This window comes from Arvicanthis niloticus, chromosome 21, assembly GCF_011762505.2.
Source record: "Arvicanthis niloticus isolate mArvNil1 chromosome 21, mArvNil1.pat.X, whole genome shotgun sequence".
Taxonomy (NCBI): Eukaryota; Metazoa; Chordata; class Mammalia; order Rodentia; family Muridae; genus Arvicanthis; species Arvicanthis niloticus.
Window position 1 is genome coordinate 5,592,560 of NC_047678.1, and position 21,585 is coordinate 5,614,144.

At 41.2% G+C, this 21,585-nt stretch overlaps 1 protein-coding gene across 3 annotated transcripts in view; it reads left to right on the top strand.

Annotated features, from left to right (window-relative positions):
- The window catches only part of Bckdhb (branched chain keto acid dehydrogenase E1 subunit beta), a 205,975-nt gene that overhangs the window by 100,573 nt on the left and 83,817 nt on the right, over positions 1 to 21,585 (top strand). The window lies entirely within an intron of this gene.

Here is a 21,585-nt window from a genome sequence, read left to right on the forward strand (position 1 = left end):
CCATCTCTAAGATTACACCCAAGGAAATCTCCGTCTAGAAGGGCATTTGGGTACTTTCATTTTCTGATCAATCAGTAAATAAACCTATTTGCATCTGTGGAAAACTGTCTTTTATCAAAAATTTTATTTCACAAAAGTTTTATCACCCCCACCTCCTGCCCTCTACCATGGCAAATGGCAGTTTTTGTTATTTTCTATTGGTCTAAATTACTTACTTCTACATATGATCAGTATTTGGGGCAGCATGCCAGTATGGCTACAGACTTACTCAGTGGTGCGTTTGTATCTCAACTGTGACCTCCTTGTTGTTAGGTAATCAGCCAAGCTTTGTTAGATGTTCTCAGATAGCACTCTTGGAAAAAGACCATTACTCATGCTTAATCCTAAAATCTAGCTTATGGAATGTATCTTTACTGTCTGTCAGTTTGGTGCTATGTAGAGGACAGCCTCGTTAAATTATGGCAATAAGAATTTTTGTGTTGTCTGTTTTAGGACAAGTAATTCTTCAGAAGGTATGTCTTATAATAGTTTATGTAGTATATAGAGTATTTCTTTTGTCTTCCCCTATGAGGCACTTTTTGGAGTGTGTGACTCTATTGAGATGTTTAGTTCAATAGTATATTGCATAGAAAGATAATTTGATGAGAAGTTTCTTGTGTTATGAGGCAAGGATGTCAAAAAACCAGAATCACTCAAGTAAATTGTGGTCTGTAACAGCTCCACCCTTGGGGAAGGGAGACTCATCTGAACTTCTCTGGCTATTAATATTGTTAGAGCGTACTCATGGTGTCCTTGGAAGCCTCTCTTCATCTTATCAAGGGAGGGCTCCATAAGTGGGGTCAATGTGCATTCCTTCAGGCCCCACTAATCAGAATAAAGATGGAGGATTGGCTGCACAGTGGATTGGGTTTTTTGACAAGTAAGTGTGGAGTGTGAGTCATGACCGTTCCCCATTTCTTCATTTTTACCACTTGTCTCCCCAAAGTTTCTCACCAGAAATACACAGCGAGACCTTGAGTTTGCTTGGATCATTGAATGTGTTTGGAGAAGGGAGTGAGAAAGGTTTCCAGCTGGAGCTGCCATTTTTTCCCTCCTGCAACAGACTCCTGCCAAACCCAAGGATAACCTGATATGTGCCTTCTCTGATTTGCTACCACTAAGCACCCTCCCCTGGCTTTTGTAGGCCCCCACAATGCAAGGCAGGCTCTGGGCTTTGGTAAGCACTTGGAGCTTTGGGGCATGGAGAGCAATCAGATTGTTGGCCCTGCCATTTCCTCTGGTTGCTGGATGACCTTGCGCTAGTGAGTCAGCCTCTTCCCCATTTTCTTTCCCACTTTCTAACTAAGACATAAATGAAAATTCATGACCATTAGGAAAAGGTAAAAAGAGTTTTGTAACTTCAGATAATACAGGAGTCTTTCTCTTATCAGTGGAGTGTGTTCCATTCCTCCAGTGGATGCTTTTTTGATGCCTTGGAGATGACTAAAGCCCATGGATATCATGCTTATTCCTATACAACATTCCTGTGAAAAAGCAAATTTGTAAATTAGGAATCATAAGAAATTAAAAACAGTAACTAGTAAATAGAATAATTGCAACACTATGTTATGATGAAAGCTAGAGGTGAATGGTTTCTCCTGAAGTAGCTGATTGTTGTGTCCTCTCCCTGGTCCTGACGGGAGGAAAAAGGATGTCTCTGTGCTAATGATATTATGGGGAGAGTGGCAGAGCTGTTGGGCAGTGGCATTAGGATACCTTTGACTTTCTGACTTGTTCGCTAACCACGGACAAATGAACCCATAGCAAGCAGAAACATGGAGAAGGGAGGTGGATACAAATGAAACTGTAGCAAGCAGAAACATGGAGAAGGGAGGTGGATACAAATGAAACTGTAGCAAGCAGAAACATGGAGAAGGGAGGTGGATACAAATGAAACTGTAGCAAGCAGAAACATGGAGAAGGGAGGTGGATACAAATGAAACTGTAGCAAGCAGAAACATGGAGAAGGGAGGTGGGTTGCTGTGTAGATACAATGAGTTCTTGGATTACTAAAGTAAATTAAAGAAAATGTGCCAAATGCATTCAATATGTATTCCAGATGGTCTATGTTATATAGAAGATGTAAGTCGTGTTGGATTTGTATAAATCATTTCTGTGTCTTCTGGGGGAAAGCAGTTATTATGTTGTCCATGTAAGTTGTATTGTAGTCGTCGAGAGCTTCAGAGGACACCGAACGATTGTTTAGTCGCTTGAACCCTTAAACTCCCTTTGGGAGGTCTAGTTCATTCATGTGGACTTTCCAAAATGATCTAATTAACCACATTTTTAAATTGCATCACAATTATTTCATCTACTTTTTACTTAACTTTGGTTTTTTTTTTTTTTTTTTTTTTAATGTTTTTTTCAAAAAAAGTGGTGGATAAATTATGGTTACCCCAGGAAAGTGTTTGAATTCTGGTTTATGTAAATCCAACTTCAGTTTTGCATTTCAGAAGTCTTCAATGTCTCTCAGCTCCAGAAAGCTTGACATTCTCTGAAGCTGTGTGCCCAGGTGTGTGTGTGTGTATGTGTGTGTAGAAACCTGAGGGTAACTCCTACCTAGCCTGTGGCCACCCTGAGCACTCTGAAGGTTTCAGAATGTTGTTTCTATTTGAGCCCCATAGAACAATAGAGTTTACTCACCTGTGCTGTGATCTGAAGTTTTATAAGTTGTTCTCAGTTGTGTGACCATAAAATACCTTACAAGGAACCTTTTGTTTGTGGATCTGTAAGTGTTAATGCTTGTGGTAAGGCAGAGTTGGGACCTAATGGGAGAAGTTTGGGGAATTGCTTGGCATCTACTGATAGTGGAAATGAAACCTTTCTAGGAGGGAGTCCTGCAAACTACTCACTGAAGTTCCCTTCTATTCATGTGCAAAAAAAAAAAAAAAAAAAAAAAAAAAAAAAAAAAAAAAAAAAAAAAAAAAAAAACCACTGAGGGAGTCAGAAGCATCCCTGTGTTGTGGGATGAGAGAGCAGAGGCTTTTCCAACCACCATATGTGGTGACTAGAGTCTTTGGAATGACATTGGGGTACTCTCTGAGCAAACAGCAAAAGCCTTCCAAATAACATATAATAAATAAAGTATGCAAGACATTTCCCCAGCCAGATGTAATGTTCAATAGTAGAGAAATAAATTTACAGTGCCCTCCCACAGGAAACTGGAAATGCTAGCTGGACCAAGAAGGCAGTCATGCTGTTAGAACTGCAGGCTCCTTTTCCCGCTTCCAGGTGAGGATATACCTCATTGAAATTCTGTTTGTGTGATCTGTGGGGTTTCTTAGAAAATGCATGGATGAAACCTCAGAACTTCAGTGAACTCAGTTTGAACTGGTACTGGATTTTCGTTTCCAGTATTCAAAAGGCAGAGTGTGTCAGTAGGTGTGGTGCATTTCCTTGAATGTTAGTAACTGATGTGATTTTTTTTTTTTTTTTTTTTCTGTAACTGATCTAATTTTGGTATATTAGATTATCATTTCATGGTGTAGAGAGAAATCCACTTCTGGCATGATTCTTAAAGGTGGCAGTCTAACCATGTCCCTGAGGGCCTTCCAGGCACCAAATACAATTCAGAATTTTCAGGAGGAGAGCTTTTGGGGAAGGCATAGGGCAGTGGGAAGGATGTTTCTTCATTCTTGTTGCATACAGTGCTGTAAGTTTGGCTTTATGTTTACCCAGGGATCGAGTTGTGGAGCTTTTTATGTGTCTCAGCCAGCTGTGGGCAAACCTCCATTGCTCTTCAACAGACTGAGCTGTATGTGCCCAGGTGTGTGTGTGTGCAGAAACCTGAGGGTAACTCCTGCCTAGCCAGTGGCCACCCTTCTTTTTCTTCTACATGGAAGAAAACAAAACAAAACCAAATCAGCTAAACAAATAAACAACAGCAACAACAAACAACTAAAACTGGAGACAGAGTGTGAGGGCCATACATCTTTCTCCAAGTTCTTAGAGGGAGTTAGCCTGGAAGTCTGTTTCCAGGGAATCCTGGTACCTGCCCAGGGGTTCTACAGAAATGCTGGATGTCAAAGTTTGTATACAACATCCTATCATAATAGGATCCCTTGAAGACATTCTTGTTAAAACTGTATTTTCATTATGTTTATTCCTGTGATAGATATTCATTGAGAACCTTCTTAAACAGGTGCTTTAGAAACAGAGGGCACAGCAGAGAGCAGAACAGAGGATATTTTGCACTCCTGGCTCTTAGATTCTATTTGGGGAAATAATGAATAAGTACACTAATGCCAGGTAATACTGTGAAGTAAAATGAATAGCTTGAAGGGCGAACTATGTGCTGAGTTGCTGATCAGGGAACACTGCCCTCAGATGGTGTTTTCGGAAGGAGCACTTGACTTCAGTAAAGAAGGAAGCTGTGTAAATAAATATTAACAGCATGAGTAGCCTGTGCACAGGACCAGAAGCAGGATCGTGCCATGTGCACAGGACCAGAAGCAGCACCATGCCTTGTGCACAGGACCAGAAGCAGCACCGTGCCTTGTGCACAGGACCAGAAGCAGCACCATGCCTTGTGCACAGGACCATGCGTGTGCACAGCACCAGAAGCAGGACCATGCTGTATGCATGGACTGTGTCATGTGCACAGACTAGAAGCTGAGCCGTGCCTAACCTGTTGGAGGAATGCATGAAGTTGGGTTTTGTTATACTAGAGTGAACAAGGACTGTTGAATTTTGCAGTCATGCAAAACTCAGTCAGTTGCCAGATTGAGTTGTAGAACTCAATCAGTTGCCAGACGAGGACCAAAGGATGTACAGCATCTCTCACTGCCTGCCTTCCTTCCTTCCTTCCTTCCTTCCTTCCTTCCTTCCTTCCTTCCTTCCTTCCTTCCTTCCCCTCTCTCTCCCTCTCTCTCCCTCTCTCTCCCTCTCTCCCTCTCTCTCCCTCTCTCTCCCTCTCTCCCTCCCTCCCTCCCTCCCTCCCTCCCTCCCTCCCTCCCTCCCTCCCTCCCTTCCTTTCTGTCAGTATAGGGATAGAATGAGAATTAATGAGTTGGTACAAATGTGGAAAGAAAAACAAGATCATTCATCTATTAAAGGATGAGATTATGTTCTTGTGAAACCAGGAGTCTTTCTCCACTGTTTGAGCTGTGAAGTGGTAGGGATTTGTATAAAACCTACTGAGGTAGCTGATATGGGGGAATTCTTTGATTCCAGGAGTTGGGAACGAGTCTGCTCAATACAGCAAAACTCTTCTGAAAAACACACACATGAAAAAAAAAAGTAAGTTTTCTGTATCATGAGTATGTGCAAAATCAATAGCGTTTTCTATACTAGTGATAAATAGCCAGAAATGGAAAATGCCAAATGAGGGTCCAATTCATAATGGAAAGAAATAAAAATATTTCAGAATAAAATTTTATGAGAATAGTCATAGATATATGAAGAAATGAATAAAGTCCCATGGAAGGCCATCAAATTAGGCTTAAATATACTGTGTGCTGGGTGGTAAAACAGCGTCACATAAACACCGTTTCATACAGCCCATATTGAACCCTCAAGGAGCTTTTATTTTTTTTTTAACTGCCTAAACTTTGAAACTTTGCATCAAAGAAGAAATCCTCAAAAGTAGCCAACGTAGAAAGATTCCCTATTAGATGAATTTAAAATTTAGTGTAATGTCTTATAAATAGTCTGTGGTTAGAAACTGATCTGCAGATAGGGGATTAGCAAGCTTTTTCTCTAAGGGCTTGATGCAGACATTGCAGCTGTGTGGACATGTGGTCTTTGTCTGACTACTCCACCCTGCCCTTCTATCTCAGCAGCAATAATAGATAATTTGTGAATAGAAGATCCACAACTGTTTCTGATAGTTGCTGATATAGATGTTAAGACAGAACTGAGAAGGAGCCTGTGCTGCGTATGTTAAAGGTGATATTTTAAATCATTTGGGTAGATAATTTAGTTAATAAATGATGCTGGTAAAACATACATTAATCTGAAGACAAAACACACTCAATTTTCCCTTCAGTCTGTGTGACAGCATTCCCAGTTCACATAAACACCATCACAACAAAGTGATAGAAGAATTAAGAAACAATTTTTCTAACCCAGAGCCCGAGGGATTTTTTTTAAGAACAAGGCTGAGATCATAAAAGCTATAAAGAAAAACAGAGGTATTTGACTATGTAAAAAGTGAAATTTTTCTTATGGCAAGTTACTGTAAACAAAGAAATAAAATGGCAGGCAGTTAAAAAATATTTACTGGACATGTGGCAGAAAAAGGGGGCAGATTCCACAGTATTTGAAGTCTATCATTTTTGTCTGCGTCAGTAAAAGCAGAGCATAGAATAGAGTTATTGACAAGGAAAACAAGTGGCAATTAGTACAGATTACGGACAGTGTTACTGGAAGCTGCATCCTTCAGGGGAGGTTCGTTTTTTGGTACCCATCTCAGGGGTTGTTTAAGGTGGTGCAGATAGATAATGCAAATGAAGACTAAGGATTTGCTCGGCTCTCAATATCTATTCAGTAAAATGGTACTTGTTTTTAGCCTGTAGAACATAAAAAGTGTTAGTGTAAGAAGATTGCTATGGTACGCAGTTTTGTAAATAACTGGAAACAAATGGAATGACTGTCAGTGGGGAGATGGTATATTCTAGGGAATTTCATGCAGCTATTAAAATAATGAGCTTAAGTTATTGTGCATGTGCAGTGCTAGGCTGAACTGAAGGTCTCACACCGGTCAGTCAAATGACATACCACTGCCCCACAGCCTGAGACCCAAGGACTGAGTTATATCCAGAGGTTTAAAATGCAGCCATTGATAGCTGACTAGAAGGAAAACAAACTTTAGGAAAGTGAAGGTATTATTTTCAGTTTTACAAATGTCAGGAGCTCTTAGAAATGTTTATACTTACTACTAAGATACTTGATCCATTCCACTCAGAATCACTGTCTTGATAAAACAATACAAAGACTAGCTCACTGCCTTCTCCCAATAAACCTTTGGTATATATATGTATCAAATCAACATCCCTCTCTCTCCCACTTTCTCTCCCACTCTCTCTTTCCCTCTCCCTCTTGCTCTCCCTCTCCCTCTCTTTGTGTCTGTCTGCCTGTCTGTCTCCTGCCTGCCTGCTTGTGTTCGCACCATTTATATCCATCTCTCCTTTGAGCTTGGTGTCATCATGGCATATGACCTTATTACCCTCGTTAAAGTATCAAATGCTGTGTGAGAACTTCAGAGAGAATTGCTGCACACACCCTGGCTGTTACTGGTGTTTTCTTTTGCACCTTTGCTCTGTCCCCATCACTTCCTTGCGTCATCATTTCTAACACGCCGAATCTCTTCTTCCCTACCTTCTGTTTTATCTCTGCTTCTAATTAGGAAAGCAGTAATGGGAACCATCCTATGAACACATAAAGGTAAGTTGGGGCATTCCACCAGTCATGGCAATGTCATAGTTCTACCGAGCCACCAACCAGGAGAAAAACAGTTATTTCTTATAGCTACTAAACACATTGTGGTTCTGTATTAGACCTACCTCCATATTGATCCTGGATGATTGGTTAGCAGTAACTTTCCAGAGGTCTATTATTGTATCAAGAATTTATTGTAAGTTTGGTTTCAACAATAGAACTTTCAGTTTCTGTCACAGAAATCCATTTTTCTATATTTGTGTATAGTTATATAGCTTTGTATATGTATGTATCTTAGCATTTCTTTGCTGTTGCAAAAATACCCAAGATCACAACTTAAAGGGGAGAATATTTATCTTTGCACATGGTTTCAGAGTTCACTGCGTCTGTGGTGGTAGAGTATCTCATGGTGGGAATGTGTAGAATATTTAGCAAAGGGTCGTAATGAATTAGAGTATAGAGGTAGATATACGAGACGAGATAGAATCATAAGAGAATGACTGTAGAGGGAGATAAGTCCAACAGGGCCACCCAGAGACACAGGGACTTCAGATCCACAGAAGTCACCGAGACATGATCTGAATTAGGGTAGCGTGAACTGCTGGGGGTACAATGCAGGGAGCACCCGAGGAGAGGGGGGTATCTGAGCTGTGTGATGCACGCTGTGTCCCCAGGAAGAATGTGGAGAACTGAGCAACTGATTAACAACACCAGAGTCACTGGCAAATTTAGATGGAAACTTACAGGTCCAAACCCAGGGTGTGTAAGAAAAAAATGAGAGGACAGAAATAATTGAAACCACTAATGGAAAATTACCAAAGAGTTTCGTAGCAGAGAGAAGTAAGGGAGGCTGTTTTAGGGTCTGGATATAGGGGGCAGAGACTGGTGCTGTTTGTTTCCTATGAAATGTGTAAGGCACATTGCAGGATGATCCGAATGGAGTGAGAGGACCATTGCGATTGATTTGCACATCTACAGGTCTCCTAATTCATCCTGCTAGTATAACATTAAATGAATATTCCAAAGTGTATGCCTTCCCTATTAACATGTATTTACGATGCTTTTCATATTTCTACATTTTGCACAGTGCCCCTGGGACTGCTTTTGCACGTGCTTCTTTATGTGCATATCATAACTGTCTGGGAAACGCCTGGGAAAACAGCTTCTGGGCCGTGTTCTGCTCTGTGGCTGTTCCTGTGCGTTTGCCTTGTGGGGGATGACACGGTATCCTGTCGGGCTCAGATCGGCACTCCTGTAATTGTTAATGAACTTGCACATGTTTTCTAAACATACAGATCATTCTTGCGCTGCTTCTGGAAACTTGTTTCCTTCTTCCAGATAGGGGAAAATAAACAAATTCTAATGATGATTGTAGTATAATATTATATCATCTGGATAGCAAGATATGAGTTGTGTAGTGCTAGTATTACATTCTTAGCTTAAGCCTGTATTTTTATTCTTTTAGTGACATCTTTAGATGCATAGTAATTTTTAATTTTCCTATCACCAGATATACTCATTGTTTTTTCACTTAAGTTTTGTGTTTTCTTTACCTTGAAATTTTGCTTATCACAAGATTATAGAGATTGTCTTTTGTATTTTGGGGACTATTTTAAAGTTTTACTATTGAAGCCAAATCTTTAGTTACTTCTAATCTTTTTATTTTCTGTACGAGTTGGAAGGTTACTTTGACAAGCTTGTTCTGTCTCACACACACATGGGTGGGGGGCAGAGAAAAAGGGGGAGAGGGAGAGAAGGAGGGAGGGAAGGAGAGAGAGGGAGAGAGAGGAAGAGGGAGAGAGAGAGAGAGAGAGAGAGAGAGAGAGAGAGAGAGAGAGAGAGAGAGAGAACATGAACTCAGCTATTGGTATTTACTAGATTATCCAGGGAACATGAAATCTTGGCAATGTTAGTTCTTCATTTCTATGAATGCTGTATCTCTTCAGTTTGTCAAACCTTGTCTTCTTCTTTTCTGTCTAAAATTTCACTACAAACCTTTTGTTCATGGTTGGCTAGATTCATTCCCAGATACCTTAGAGATTTAATTGCTCTGATGAACGTAATTTTTTCCCCTCGGTTATTCTTCCTTTCCTATTGCTGGTCCAGAGGAACATTATTTATCATTAAATCCTGAGCTATCTGAAGCTGGATGCATTAGTAATGGAAAGGCAGTTTGCCCTAACAATAGTCCTAAATGGAGAGACCACGGGGAGGGCTGCCGAGTGCTTCGGTCAAACCAAACCCAGGCTGCTTCTTGCTGACTGCAGCGGCTCCTCCGACTTGGTGACTGAGTGACCTGAGGAAAACTTAGAAAGAAGGCAAGAAGTGGATGGAAATCTTGTTCCCTGCATAAGAGGAAGGGTTGAAGTAGGTGACTGAAGTTCATCGGTGGACTAGTTTTTTTAGTTAATTGGTTTCAAGCACTTCAATTTTTGGAGCTAGCGCAGGAAAAGTCTGCAAAGCACGGCTTGATATAACAGATAGAATTGGAGGAGGCACGCAGCCTGCATGGTAGGACAGCCAGGTCTCAGCTCTTTAACAGCCTTTCTCCCAGCCAGCTCTCAGGTCTTCATCAGATCGGCTTTCACGATGGCTCACTTTTGTTTCATTCCCTATGTGCTGTTGAGCAGCGTCATGATTGATCACCCTGCCATAAGCTCCAGTCCAGCTGCTCTGCCTCACGACCTGTCTCCAGCAGGTAGTTCCCCTTATATCTGAGTTTTAAACTCTAAATATAGTTGACCCAGTCCTCCTCTGCATCCCTGTCACAGATCTGAGGTTGCTGACCACCCACAGAGTGGCCCCGTACCCTTTCTTTTAGTTTTGATTTTGGTTAGGGGCTCACTGTTGTCTTAGTGCTTTGTAATGTACCAATCCCAGTTTGCTCAGAGCCATTATTGTCTCAAAACCAATTATTAATAGACCTTTTCTCTGAATGTTTTAGTTTGGATAGTACATTATTTGGTTACATTATTTGGTTACATTATTGAGAGATGGCAGGGCCTGTGCGACATGAATGTGTATGCCACAAGCAAGAAGTACCCTGCTACAGCCAGGGGATTGATTGCAGTGGTAACGTTGAACCTGCACTGTGTTCACAGAAAGTCTACTGGTAATCAGATCTCAGGCTAAATGTAAGAGAACAGACGGAGTGTGACATTTGTGTTGATTTCTAGGGATCAGTTAGTCAGGGGTAATGGCTGTTGCCTGGGCTGAATGTCCAGGTAGGGTATATTTGGCAAGAGGGAAAGGCTGGTGTGATGTTCACATCTTCACTGATGAGGCACACCTGTGTATTTGTCTGTGAGGACGATTATCTGAGGGTGAACTATCTACTCTGAGGGTAGGTGGCCCCACTGCACAAGGGGCAGATGAAAACTAAAGTGTACCACATTCCCTTCTTTCCTCTGCTTCCTGATCTGCCCTCACGTGATCTTCAGTGCTTGGCCATACCCTCAGCTGTGATGCAGTGGACTCTGAAACCAGTCAAATCAAACCCTCCTTCCCCCTAAACAATCTATGTCAGTGGCTTTCATTAGACAAAAGACTCTACCCCTGAGCTATGCGTTCAGCTAAATCTCAGTCTTGGAGCACTGGGGCCTGAGAGCCACATCTCAGCTACATACTACCTGGCTGGTACGGCCAGAATCAAGTTTCTAAGTTTGGACAACTGGATAAAATTGGGTACAAATGGACAAAGCATCATGTCTGGTGCACTGAGACCCAGCTAGAGGTTCAAGGACGGAAGGGGGATAGTACTGAGCATGCTCACTCTCAGGGAGTGGGGATAGTACTGAGCATGCTCACTCCCAGGTAGCACTTTGTAGGCTTTATTTCACCACCAACACAAAGGCTGACGTATCAGTGGATAGAAACCCAAAGCGTGTCTGTCTCAGTCAGAGGAGCAGGTCAGAAGCAGGGAGCCTTGTGCTTTCATACAGTCTTCATTCTTTGATGAGGCAAGAGCAAACTAGAGTGTGAGCTGGATTGACATAACTGCAGTAGGCTCAGGGTGGCTAGAACATGTTACATGATTGTCTGGGTAGAACAGGCTTGAATTAGATGTTGTTTGACAATAGCGTAGAAGTAATGAAAAAGGTTTTCAAATACCTGTATATTTTAAGAGGCTCAGTTCAAATGTGTTTTGATATAAGAATTAATGTTTATGTTTGCGACTTTCAAGACAGAACTTATTTGAAGAGGAATGAATAGCTCCCTTTGGGGAAGGGAGATCTTTGACAATAAGAAGGTGTGAGCCTAGTTATGAGCTACATATCTAAGAAAATACCCTATTATTTCATGATGCCTGCTTTATAAACCCGAGTCTATAAAAGTTTGATAGCAGAAGCTACTGGCTTGTTATATTTGGGAAACTCTGACTGGGAAGCATATGTTATGTATTAATGTGTGGGAAAGGCTGAGGGGTCTGATGACAGATGGAAGTGGAGGGCTGGAGGAGCGTGGAGATGGATGGGCACAGGCCGGGCTGTGTGTGTGTGTGTGTTTGCGTGTGTGTGTGTCCTGAATCACAAAACAGTGTGGCTACAAGTATGTGTATAGGCAATGAAGGGTTTCAAAAACACTCATTATAAAATTAAATTTCTTTTTGATGTAATATCCCATAGAGATTCTCCGACGGGTTGCTCATAAATCAAATCTTGAAGGGCTCCAGTGTAACAATAAGAAAGAAAATAGCCCTGTTAAAATTACTGTTAAAGGACTTAGTTATAAAGTTGTTTTTTGGTTGTTTCATTATTACGTAAACAGGGAACAGAATTGTCTTTGTTCCTAGGGTGAATGGGTAACAGGCGTTTGTATGCTCTGTACTGTATGCACGCATGTACTGTAATTATAGTAGATAATGCCTTTTAACAACTTATGGAAAGAATTAGTTTCTTCTCTATCAAAAGCTAACCTACGGAATATGACAAATGTCATTATATTGTAATGATTTTTGGCCTGAGAAAATAATAATATCTTGGAATAAGTGAAGAAATGTGACAGCAGAAGAAAGATACCTCTAATAAAATAGACAAATTATTTAGACAAAAGACACAGTGTTTCTTTAATTGGATTCCCATGGCATACTGGTTGGAAATGTGCTGACCAAACACTGTATCTCTGAGAAAGGAATTTTAGATTTCTGGGTCATGCATTTTATGGTGTGGATTCCGTTTGGCTTGGAAAACTTCTATCAGCCATCTTATTCTTATTCTTAGCTCTTGTACTCTACTTTTTTTTTTTTTTTTTTTTTAAACATATATTGGGTATTTAGGACATTGTTTGCCAGTTGGGCACAGAAAACCCCCTAGCTTAGAACTGGGAGTGAAAGCCACTCATGAGTCCAGTGGAGCAAACAGCAACTTTATCATTTTCTGATGATGACAAGAAAATATTCAGAGAAGAATGGAGAAATAGAAAGTTTGAACAAATGACCACCTTAGTTTTCTGGAATAACCCCCTTCCAGCTGTTTTGTTAGGGACATTAAAAGGAAATCTCTCCAAGTCCAGGAAGCAAGAAGTGAGCAAGGTATGATCAGGACACATTCACATGGGCCTCATGCAGCTTCCTTCCTACGACTGGTCCTGACACAGCATCTGGCCAGAGCCTGGGAGACTGTGAGCTGTTAGGTAATGTAAAGTATATGTAGTTCCAGATGTGTGCAGATTTGGCTTCATCAGTGTGGGGGACGTATTGGTAGAAAGAAGTGGTCAACCCAGTCTGTAATCCACTGGTCCTATGTGGAATTTTGCATGTCAGCCCATCTGAGCCTTGGCTTCCCCATTTGTGTTATTCCATGTTGCTCTGCCAATAGCTGGGGAGTCTCCGGGTGAGAGAAAACCATAACAGGGCCTTGTGTTACCCTGGCTAGGCCTAATGCTTTCCATGCAGCCACTCCACCCTCTCCCATCACAAGCTCAGGAAATTTAACCGTTTGTTTCTTAGTCCTTTCTACCAGGCAACCCGCCTTACTCTTGGAGCCGGGGAAGTGACTCTTGCCTACTGTGTTGTGTCCTGCTTTACGATTGGTAGCCATTTAAATGCTCAACTCTGTGTGTTCTGAGCCATCAGCCTTTGGGCTGTTGAAGCAAAACCATTTCTCTTTTCTTTTTCGATAGAGTGTTGGGTTCAAGACCATTGCTCCAGTTGATCCCATGTTTTAGGTCCTATTTGAAAAGTGAGAACTGAATAGTAGCACTGAACCTAGCAGCATCTGCCTCCTTCTAAAGCTGCCTGGGCTTCGGTGGATAATGATGAGGCAAGCAAGGACGAAGAGTCAACACCTAATAGTTTGTAAATTGGAGCTTGTTCAGTCCTATGTACTGCATTTCTATAACCCCCTGAACACCGTGGTGATGAGCCAAGCTGATGTATACACACATTTATGAAAAGAATTAGCAGTCTTTCAAAGATGTATTACAGGTAAGCACATGATGGATTCAATGAATCAACTCTCTTAGGTTCTGCTTCCTCTGAGTCATCTGAATGTCTTTACATTGATTTAAATTCTGGAATCTTATCTTCAAGACAGGCATAGAAACTCATGATGATACAGTGTCTTGTCTGTTCTTTTGGAAACTCAAAGGCACAGTGTCATCGTTCAGCCACATTCTATTATCAGAGACACATGATAACAGGAAGTGGCTGGTCCACATTCAGTCCTGAAATACCATCTTCTTGGGTCATCACTACATGCCCGACCAGCTGATGGTTTTATTGGTGGGAGTCTTGTTGGGTTTGGAGAGGAGAAATACTTTTTTGTCAGGGCCTTTTCAAGCTCTCTGCTATTTAATATTTACTGGGATTAGCTGGCAATGATCCCTGCACACACTGTGGCCTGCAGCTCACTGCAGTGATGCCTGCACACACTGTGACTTGCAGCTCTATTGCATTGATGCCTGCACACACTGTGACTTGCAGCTCATTGCAGTGATGCCTGCACACACTGTGACTTGCAGCTCATTGCAGTGATGCCTGCACACACTATGACTTGCAGCTCATTGCAGTGATGCCTGCACACACTGTGACTTGCAGCTCATTGCATTGATGCCTGCACACACTGTGACTTGCAGCTCATTGCATTGATGCCTGCACACACTATGACTTGCAGCTCATTGTAGTGATGCCTGCACACACTGTGACTTGCAGCTCATTGCAGTGATGCCTGCACACACTGTGACTTGCAGCTCATTGCAGTGATGCCTGCACACACTGTGACTTGCAGTTTATTGCAAGCCTTAGTTCATAGATTTGAGCAGTTTGTACAAACTCTTCCGAGTGTCTCCTCACTAGCTTACTGTGTTTCTATTCCATACTTTGAGATACCCTTGTTCGTAAAGCTAGATTTTCCTTTTTTAAATGAAAAAAATCTCTCCTCAGCATCAGCATCCCAGCCGTCTCTTGTCATGTGTTATCTGAGTGCTGTGTTCACCCTTAAGTCCGTGGCTTGGGTTGCATTGGTTCTTTTTGAGTCTATGGCTGTTTGTGTGTTTTAAGTGTGGGATATGTTTATATACGTGCTGTTGTTTTATTTTTTTAAATTTAGTTTCCCTAGGTTTCATGGCTTTTATTTTCTTTAGTCTTTTTGAGGCTTAGAATTTATTCTTCTTTATAAATTAGCCTGAAAAAAGATTCATTATTCTCAATATCTAATGTTTCCGTCAAGTGTCAATTTATGAGTAATATATGGTGTTGCTGGGATCTGTCTATACTGAGTGGAGATACCAAAGTTGAGCATGGCAAGGACGGTGTGCAAGAATGAAAGAGAAGGAAGAGACTTCTCCATTGAGTAATCTCTGGTTTGTCCAGGCTATCCTGTAAAAGACTGTCCTGTTTGGATGCAGGAATTTGTATTTAAAAGTTCTCTGAAGGCTTTGAGGCATTCTTGTGTTTAATATTATCAGTGAGCTGTATAGAAATTATGCTTTTTAAAATTAATGAGGACCATGACACTATTTGTGTGTTTAACCAGGTAGTTCTTTACTTTGGGGATGCCCCGTCTATTGAAGGATGTTTAGAGGTAACTCCAAGGTAGCAGGACTTTCTGTTCTCTGATGTCATTGGCACCCCTGTGTGTATACTTCTCTTTGCAGTTTGCCTCATCCCCTCCCCCAAGTTGTGGTAACTCTAAAGGTCTCAGAATATTTCTAAGTGTCCCGTGGGTTAGAAAATACCACTGGAGCATGTTCTTTTCTGGCTTTCAGAAGGATTTGTGTTAGCGTTTCTATTGCAGAAAAATGCAGTTATGTTTGTGATTATCCTAATCTGCATTAAGGGAGCAGCTTATTCATTCTGGAGGGCGAAGTGAGTTGATACTGCCTCATTTCCATTTTTTACTATGGCACAATAGCCCTGATTGATGGCAGGGGGTGCTTTTTGCTTTTCTTCATGTTTATATTGTATGCAAATAGAATGGGGAGACTGGGAGGTGGTGTGTTCCAAATAGCGAAATAGCGTGTGGTGTGGTTAGGACTCAGCCAGTTCAAAGGAATTGCTGTCAGTTCTTTACATGTCCAATCTACTACAGGAGCCCATCCAGAAGTTACCTGATACGACTCTTGGGGTATAAGTAGGAGGGCATGTTTCAAGTGACATTCACATGAACCCTGCCGGGGGAATGGGGAGGCACAAAGTTTGAACCCTCAGAGCTAGTGCTGTATATTTTTTAACTTGCTTTCTTGGTTACAGTCCATGGAGAAACGGAATATAAGAAGGTAGCCTAACTAGCCCCCTGCCTTAAAAGCTAAATTAATTTAGTGCTCTAAAACCTTCTTAAGTTCTCAAGGATTATTTATAAGTTGTGATACCAGGTGTGCTCACTGTTCTGAAGTGCCACTGACATCACTTTGTCAGATGCTCCAGGAGCCAGAGGCTCAGTTCTGTCAGTTCTGATCCATGACCCACAACTGCTTGGTGCTGTGGTACTCCATGGTGCCGAATGGGCTCTCGGGAGTCGGGCTCTTGTTTCAGCTTGACTGTAGCGCCCTCTATCACTGTTCTTTCTCTGTACCCTCCTCCTCTGCTGGTATTCTCAACACTCCATTCGGAAAGAGCCTGAGCCAAGAAGTTGAGGCCGTGGTTTGTACCACTTCTCATGGATGGATCTTTAAATCCAGCAGTTATCCCCAGAGCTCATAAAGTGGCAATGCTGACACTTTATATGCCCAATAACATTGTGGCTGCAGTTGCAGCTCCAGTTTCAGTCTGAGTCATTTGGAGGAAAGAAATGAGGTAAATGTGAGCCTTTGCTGTATGGATTCAGTCCCCACAGAGATGGCCATGCTTATGTGCTCACATCTGGATAGTGGTGCCCTTGATTGTTAGTCATGGGAGGGAGAAAGGAAAGAACAATGGAGATTTTTATTTTTATTTATTTATTTTTTAAATCCTGAAGGCAGGAAGGACGGAGACTAGAGACTGGGGAAGATGGGGGCCTCTGTGAACTTTCACTTTTGTGCTTTGATTGGAATGACTAAGGTCCCACTGGAACCAGAGTTCTCATTTCCTTCCCTCAATGCAGAACTCAATTTGGGTAGATGTAGGCTTTGACAGCACAGAGGCGATGGACTGAACATAGCACGCCTAGTGTGAGTTAATCCCACAGGAGTCTGTATGTGAAGAGCTTGAGCAATCTTAGCTCACTGACCCTGTGAATGTACTGTGCTGCTTCCTTGCCCTTTCTGGTCCTGATGCCCAGGCTGTAAAGCCCACTCAGTAATAAAGACTATTTAATACAAATAACCACAGAAAGCAGTTCTTAACAGTTTAAATGCCGAGTCTATATTATTGTTTTCTTATTTGCTCTAGAATTATGTAAAAATTATTCTTCTGGCTGTTCTAGGGGATTTAGGATTCCTTTCTAGTTTTCATTGCTAAATAGTGTCCTTACTTAAGTCATTTAACTTTGTAGATTTTGGAATTTGAATATTAGAAACTTTTGAAATGGAAGATCTTTTATATTAGTTTGTTTAAAATCTCTGTGATTACAGTATCCAGCATTACTGACTGAATGGGGGCCCTTTATGTTGGCTCACACTTTCAGGGGTCTCAGCCTTTCTGGCATCGGGAATGTGAGCAGAGGCCCCTCTGCTCATCACAGAATGGGAAGCAGAGTAGCCGGAACCAGGGATCTGTGTGCACACTTCAGAGGCCTCTCCCTGGCAGTAATCTGGTGCCAGCTAGGTCCCACCTCTCAAAGTCCCCACAGCCTTCCAAAACAGTACGGCTGGCTGAGAAAGAGGCCTTCAAAACATAGCCTCTAGGGATATTTCATGTTTCAGCTGTAACATCTTCTATCCAGAGCTACAGGCATTGCATTTTGTTTTGCTACTTGGAAACCTTTATGCCTTTTTTTTTTTTTTTTTTTTTTTTTTTTTTTTTTTTTTTTTTGTGAAAAATGAAGACTTGAAGAGCAGCTTGAGTCCCGGCTCACTTGCTGAACAGCCACGGGGTGCAAACCTTTTCACAAGTCTTACGATTTTTTAGATGAGTACTTGTAAATGGAAGGACTAACTTAATTGACGTCTTCTAATTCAATTCTGTCTTAGAGATCAAGGTTAGAAGAGAGGATAAGCGTATGTAAGATTGTACAGCAGGGATGTGTGAAAAAGTTAAAACTCTGTTAAGATATGCTTTTTAACCAATGTATTCTTTCTGCCAAATAATCTTTTCACAAAAGGAATTTGAGTGCCGTGTTCTTTCTGTGCTTAGGTTTTTCTTCTCTTCCCATATATGTTCATTGTGTCAAGCAAGAATATTATATATAATTAAGAGAGAACAACCCTTCCTCCAGGCCAAGATTTTCAATTGTCATTTGTATTCTCTGATCTCATGAAGAACTGACCTTATCCTATGAGAGATCACCTCACTCTTGCTTGTATTTCTGTTTGTATATAAGTAAAACAATTACTGTACATGTATTCGTGCCTCTCTCTCTCTCTCTCTCTCTCTCTCTCTCTCTCTCTCTCTCTCTCTGTGTGTGTGTGTGTGTGTGTGTGTGTGTGTGTGTGTGTGTGTGTAGGGAGTGGTGCATGCTACAGTGAGCATGTGTAGGTTAGAGGAGGAACTGCAGGAGTTTGTTCCCCTTGCCATTATATGAGCCCTAAGCATTGAACTCACATCATCAGGCTTGGTGGTGAGTCCTTTTTACCTATAAAGCCATCTTTATGGCTGTATTTATAAGAGAATATATATAAGAGAATATTCTCATTATACTTCATTCAGTGTGTGTATGTGTATGTATGTGTGTGTGTCTGTATGTTGGGGAGCACATTTTTTTTTTAAAAAAAGACTTATTTGAATATTTTTAATTGTGTATACCTGAGCATGAGTAGAGTCCAGGAGAGGCCATTGGATACTGGAGTTACAGGCCTCAGTTACAGACTTGTCTCTTCTGTAAGACCATGCTTGCTCAGCCTCAGCACCTTTTAAAAAGACAGATATCATAGAGCATGATTAAACTTCAAATGTAGCAAACAAAAAGTACTTTTAACAAGCTATTTACAATAATTTGGTTGAATTTTTATTTTGTTAAAATACTGTTGTTGAGAATGGCAGTAGGGACTTTATCTTTCAAGTATTTAAAACCTAAAAGGAAACAGAGAGCACAAATTAACATGGAACAAAAAATTCAGTTTTAGGCTAATGTTAAAGCTAGCATCATAGAATGTTCAGGGGAGGCAGCAAGTTAGGAGCTCTGTGCAATACCTCAGATTTAAATACCCATCAGAACTGGTAGGTGTCGACTCCTCTATCTGTTGATAAAATCTATCTGAAGTTTGGAAAAGTTAAGCTCACATGACTGCGCAGTTGAGTACAGGAGTTAGGCTTGAACCCAGGCAGCCCAATTCCATGCTGAAGCTGCACTTTTAGTAACCAGAATTTCTGTATTGTAGTCCTGGCATTTACTTTTTTCTTCTCTGAACTTTAAGCCCAGCTACTGCTGAGGTCACTTAGATTATTTTTATCATTATTCATTTGATGATTAAGCCTGTGACATAACCTGAACAAGACTAAGGGAGACTCTGAAAACCTTAGTTCTCCACTCTGTGGTGAGTCCCTCACTCTACTACATTATTATTCATTATTGTAGCTGTTTTAAACACATCTTTTTCTGAACTTAAGTTTTTGGAGAAATTAGAAATCTGGAAAATGTAAAATCGTGTTTAAAAGCATCAGATGAACTAAAGCAGAGGTAAGTGTTCTTGCATCAAACAAGGGCCATGGATGCCAGTATCAAAGGCGATTACTTATTTTTAACAAAAGTTTGTTTTTGTATTTTTTTATTGGATATTTTCCTTATTTACATGTCAACAAGTGTATTTTTAAGTATCTTTTTTGTTTGTTTCCTGTTGAACTTACTTGTGTGTATATGTGTGCACGAGAGGAACACTTATGAGACCCAGTTCTCTGCTTTCTCCATGTGGGTCCTGGGGATCAAACTCAGGCAATTAGGCTTGGTGGCAGGCACCTTTACCCTCTAAGCATCTTTCTGGTCAATATTTTAAATAATCTGTATATAATTTTTAATGTAGAAATGTTATGAATTATCACTAGATATCAGGCTTGGAGTAAGAAATAAATACTATTTTTAAAATGTAATAAGACTTTTAAATCATAATCTCACACTTAAACTACCGTCAATTAGGCAGGCTGATGCGTGACATCCCTCATAGCCTGTTACATTTGCTTCTGCCCTTGCTTCCTCTTAACCAGTCATCATTGTCATGGCAACCATCACCATCATCATCCTTTCCCTTAGGACTTCAGCATGAGAAATCTAATTTCAAGTGTAGCCGGCTATTCCCCCCTCTACATTTTACAATAAACTTGGTAGTTTGGGAGGAGCTAATGTGGGAGGAGCGAAGGAAAGGAAGAGGAGAAAGAAGAGGAGGAGCTGGAGGGGGCAGGGATGTAGGAGCCATGGAGAACTATGCATGGGTCCAGGATGGTCCTGGGTAATGACTTATATCTTAAGGTTAGATATTGGGAAACAACTCTTATTGTGTGGGCAAATTGTTAATTGAACATTTCTAAATATATAAAGCCTTTGGATAATAATTAAGCTTTAGAGTCTCATTTCTACTGGGTACTGAGTGGATGGCAGGTATTGACTGGGGTTCAGCTAAGCATTGTGGAGACAGCGTGGTAGATTGGCAGAGCCAGGGCCAGTGCTTCTGGCTGGCCTGAGCTGTGGCAGCAGCAAGAGCATTCAGCTGCTTGTGGCCTCAGGCCTTGCCTAGTCTGGAACATGGCGGCCCCGTAAGAAGAGGCCAGATTGGACCTTGCTGTTTTTAATATTAACCACAACATACAAGCAACAGAAGTGGCTGAGTTAAGCCTAGAACCAGTCTCTTTGGAAGAATATTTATGGGTTTTAGTTGGAGTACATCTGGGCCTTGAAGAGCATCCCAGCTCATACGGGTTAGATTTTTATATTCATATGTGCTAGTATTATATTTTAGAAGCATGTATTTGGGCACTATCTCTTTTAGTGCCCTTAAAGGTACCGGCAAACATGTTTCCATTGACTTTGTGCCTTATTGGATTTTGCTAACAGTGCATTGTAGTGTCACAAACTACAATATGGAAAAGAAATAAGGGCTGTAATTTTCTGTGAGGACCATAGCATACTGATTGATAAGATTTTTCTAGCACACTCTTCAAGATAGGCTTAGTGAATCTTCCATGGAAAGTGTTTCGTTTCTGTGTTTCTCTTGGTACTGGCTTTCAGTTTTTCTGTTAAAAACCAGCCAACCAGACAGAACTATTTTGGGATTAAGTCCTCAAATATTCTTATTCTAAATGATAAAGGATAGAATTTGAGTCACCCACTGACTGGTTAGCACTAGCAGTCCCAACGTCGTTACATCATCGCACGGCATGCAGTAGAGGTGCAGTCTGAAAATGCAAGCAGCATTGCATGCAACAGCATCACAAAAACAGAAGTTTTGTATGTGTTGCCTGCGGGGATTCAGGCTCAGCTTTGTGTAATCAGGAGCACAATGTGGTCCAGTTCCCAAGTTGGATAGGACATATGGTTTCCTGTGGACTAGATCTTAGTCCTGAAGAAACAGTATGTGCTGTTTATGTTTGGTCATCATGGCGTATACACATACCCAGTACTGAGGTTGTCCATGGACAGCTAATAGGACAGTGAGTCAGTGGCT